Source organism: Lactuca serriola, chromosome 2 (genome assembly GCF_051521515.1).
Source record: "Lactuca serriola cultivar US96UC23 chromosome 2, Lser_US96UC23_V15, whole genome shotgun sequence".
NCBI lineage: Eukaryota > Viridiplantae > Streptophyta > Magnoliopsida > Asterales > Asteraceae > Lactuca > Lactuca serriola.
This window is the reverse complement of record NC_136409.1, coordinates 219,860,126-219,864,809: the sequence shown is the minus strand read 5'-3', so window position 1 is coordinate 219,864,809 and position 4,684 is coordinate 219,860,126. Positions and strand designations below refer to the sequence as shown.

The 4,684-nt window shown below is 33.7% G+C and overlaps 1 pseudogene; it reads right to left on the bottom strand.

The window, feature by feature from the left end:
* Positions 1–944: 944 nt before the first annotated feature.
* LOC145088600 (receptor-like protein Cf-9) lies at positions 945–3,175 on the bottom strand (annotated as a pseudogene).
* Positions 3,176–4,684: the final 1,509 nt, after the last annotated feature.

Genomic DNA, 4,684 nt, shown 5'->3' with positions numbered 1-4,684 from the left:
ATTAACGTTTTCTTTTTATGGGCAAGTTTATAGCTAAGAAATGATGAAGATCTGAGTCGATAGAAAAGCTTACTTTTGGGATCAAAAAAATTCATGAATTCACTCATTGTGAGTTGTGACATTACAATGATTGAGAATACATGTTTAAATAATTTAACAATAGGAAGGCTTGCTGTTGATTCTAGAAAACAATCAATATATGGTCAAGACAATGTACAAATTTCAAGGTACTAAAATTCACAAATAGAATAAGAGCAGGGGAACATGGACTTTTCCATTACGATTGTTGGCCATGTATGGCTTTGATTGCATGTTGTACAAGTTGTGTATCCTATTATTGATTTTAGTGTATTTGATACCAGGTCAATCCCATTGTTCTATAGGGCTTAAGTAATTTTGAAAAACTCGTTCTCTTTAATTTACTATACACATTCTCACTTGCTATATTGTAACTTTAATCATTTTGGGTATCTGAATTGCAATATTTTCCTTTCAGAAGTTTTCTTGTAATAGTTTATTTGTATTACATGTTGAATCAACATTATCCATGTATTGCTGTTGCATTGAGCAACGATTGTGACAAAGGAAGAAATTTGTAACAGTTAAGTTGATTAGGATTTAACTGATTGTGGCTAGGCTTTTGGAATGACTTAAGGGTCTTCTAAGTATATATTGGAGACAGGGTGTTGAGTTTAATATTGTTCTTTTTTTTGTATAGGCTTTAATTTATTTTATTTTTTTGGAACGACAAATACAAATATATACTAAACTACTCCTAAATTATTTCACCTATGTCCACAATGGGACTTGAACCCTCGACCTCAAGGAAGGAGGGCAACACCGGATACCGCTGGACTAGAAGACCTTTTTAAGTCTCCACCACTCATTGCTTGTCTTGCGGTCTATTTGTACTTCTACATCAATGACTTGGGTTGTACAAATCATTCAGTCAAGTAAGTCATTAATTTAATTTTTGTGTCTAATTGTGTAAAATTGGTGTAATGATAAACAAGCCTCTGACGGTGAGACTTCTTCCAATGAAGTTGGTAAATGGTAATCTCCCACCCACCAAGTAATTTAAGTAATATATGTACAAATAAATAATCCAAATATAACTAAGAATCTGCATGACCAACGCCTAAATCTACAATAAACTTCAAGCCCTAACGCAATCTTCTCTACCTGCATCTGACAGTATTGAAAAGGAAAACAAAAATAGTAAGGTTGTGTTTAGTTACGGAAAAACAGTTTTCATTTTCCGTTTTTAGTTTTCATTGAAAAATTTAGAAACGCGTTTTTAGTTTTCAGTTGACATGAACCATGTCAACTGTCCATAATCTGTGCATGCATCTGGAATGGTGCCATTAAAAAGATTGGCCCCCAAATGTAGCATCCCGAGAGAATGGATGTTTCCGATGCATTGTGGAATCACTCCATCAATACTATTATTGGATAGATCGAGATATTGTAGATTGCTCATGTTGCAAATTGATGGAGGGAATGGTCCTTGAATCATGTTGGACTGGAAGGATAGTTGAGTTATTCCATCCCATTGAAACTGCGGCAAGCCTGTTATGGAGTTATTTGAGAGATCCACAGCAATCAACCGATTTCCTCCTATCTCTCCAGCCAAATCGGGGATGCGACCCTGTATGTTGTTGCCATATAATAATAAATATTGAAGATTTTTCATAGCTCGTAAGGACTTTGGAAACGCATTTAGGTTGCAAGATGCCAAATTTAAGAACCAAAAATTAGGGTTGACATAGGTGGTAGAATTGTGGCTGAGAACAGTTAAGCCACTATAGGAGAGATCGAGTCCTGTAAGGTTTGCTAGGCTTGATAACAAAGTTTCAAAATTCCATACACCTTTGAAACTATTCGATTGAAGGTCTAGGAAATTGAGGTTAACAAGTTGGATAAATAACGAAGAATTCAAGCCTTGATTAACCTCGCCATCAAATAGGTTCTGATCACGAAGGAGTAACACTTTTAATGAACGACACTTGAACAACTCTAATGGTAACCCTCCACTAAACAAGTTAAAGCCAAGATTAATTTCTTCTATAAAGGGAAGAGTAAACAACAAAGAAGGCAACGTTCCATTAAGCATGCATGTTACCTTCTAAAACAAGAGTAGTGAGATGTGTTAGGTTTAATAAGGATTTGGGAAACGGCCCAAACAAACTACAAGAAGAGAGATCCAAATGTTGCAAGGATGTGAGATGGCCAATTGAGCCGAATGTTTCTCCTGATAAATTAATTGGTGTTAATTTCCTAGAGTCAACAAGTTGAGTTGAGAGGGATGTTGATGCTCTTGTTAATTGTGGGCCATGGACCAGTGAGGAGCCAATTGGCTGACAAGTCAAGTTGTTCCAAATATGGAAGATTGAACATGTTATCAGGTAATTTCCCTTGCAAACCAGTCCAGCTAAGTTCGAGTGATTTTAGAGAAGAAGAGATATTAATATAAGTGGGTAAAAACCAACCTATATCAACATGAGCCATGGCAACCTCTCTCAAATGAGTTGAATTTTGTAGCAGATTATTTAAAACATACGGATGCATTTGCAATCCATTATTTGAAGAGAGATCAAGAGAAACTAATTTAGGGAGAAATAAGATTTCCCAAGGAATATCACCGGTAAACCCACATGAAGAGATGTTGAGATGTGTGAGACTATTTGAAAACCTACCAATTTCACGTGGAAGTTGGGAAGCATTAAAATTATTATATGCAAGGTTGAGCCTTTGTAGATGAGGAAGATCGAAAAGGGTGGTGTTAGGATGGATGGTACCTTGTAGCATACCATAACTCAGGTCAATACCAATAACATCACCGGTGAAGTGGTTGCAGGTGATACCATCCCAGTTGCAACAATCAATACTTGTGCTCCAATTCATCATAATTGGATGATAATCAAAACTAAACAACATTTCACCAGCAGCGTTATATTGGGGATCATAATCCTTGAAATTGATTGAGGAGAGGCTTTGTTTAAAGAGAAGCAACGCAAGGGTCTCTTGAGGAGAGCATTTTTTTTAGTGGTGTTGAAAAAAGAGGAAGAAGCAAAACAGATGAAGGAAAAGATAAGGGAAAAGGAGAGGAACAACTTTGAATTACTCATTCTTTTAAATTGCTATGAACGTTTACACTTTACACTTGCTACAAATAGATATAGTATTTCGAATATATTGAACTCAAATCATTTTATAATGTCATGCTTCTGACTTAATGAAAAGTTTGGTGGCTTAAAAAGATCTTCACACTACAAACCAATTATTGTTGTCAACGCAATAAACAAAGAATTATGCAATGGAAGAAATTGATGGCAAGCTGGTCGGATGGGATTTAAATGTTTGTAGATAACATGTAGTGTGTGCCTTGAGGATTTTCCAAAGTCTGCAAATTGAAGAATGAGATTTTTTTTTAAATGGTTGACTATAATGGACAACATTTATATGTGTTGGTTGTGTCATGTAGTAGTCAAATTATTGTAATCTATCCATTTGTGATCCAATAATAAATGGGAACCAAAGACAAGTGTTTTGGGGATCAAGGGGCAATAATTAGTTAATGCGTTAAACATGCACTGTTATTCCAAAGTCTAAATATCGTTAAGGATAAGGGGCAACTACCAAAAAACAGGTATCCTTAAGTTATCAAAATTCATATGCAAATAGTAAGAAAATTAATCATCTAGGTGAATTTGATTTTAAAAAAGCTTATTTCTGAGACTTGATCCCAAGTATCCTAGATTGGACCCTACTATTATAATTGATGAGACTGCATGAGAGTAAAATACATTATTACAGTATTACCGTATGTTAAAATTTTTACATATAAATGACTTGCAAAACTAAATTAAGTTAAAATTCCAAAAAGATAATTGTCTTTGTTAAGGATTGAAAGTGTAACCTTAAAGTTAAAACTTAAATTATTTTATCAGTACAACCGCAACAAATTAAAGTTATATTAGTAGAGAAATTAAATATCCTCCTACCATTTGTTCCTACTTTTCTTTCTACCATATCAAATGTTGATATGTATCACATTTAATTAGACATTTAATGAAATTAATAATCATTTAATCCATTTGTCAACATTTGATATGGTAGGAGGAAAAATAGGAACAAATGGTAGAAGGATATTTAATTTCTCATATTAGTAACTATGTTTATATAAAAATAAACAGTGAAATGCCTACGCTAGCTTTTAAAGAGTTACTCCAGGTAGGAAAAAAAAAAGTTTAACTTATTCTGGGATTCGAGTAACATTTATTTTGGTTCACCACCTTACCAAGATGTACTGTAGCTTTATTCGTTTATATATATATATATATATATATATATATATATATATATATATATATATATATATATAGGTTCAAGTGTTATAACTAATTATTGTGTGGATCTAGGAATGATTATGGACCACTCATTTCAATAACCTACAAAAAGGTAATTTTGTAATCTTAGCTTCTAATTATTAATGGTAAATTGTCAAATTAATTATATCCCGTAAAATAGGAAATCAGTTTTACTCTTGCCTCATGCATATTCATTTAACCCTACACGTCCAAAATCAAATAAGAAGACCAAAAGGTCCGATCAACACCATTAGTCACCACTTGTAACGCCCGTAGATCAGGGCTAGTCAATTTAGAGACGATAGGCGTCAAAA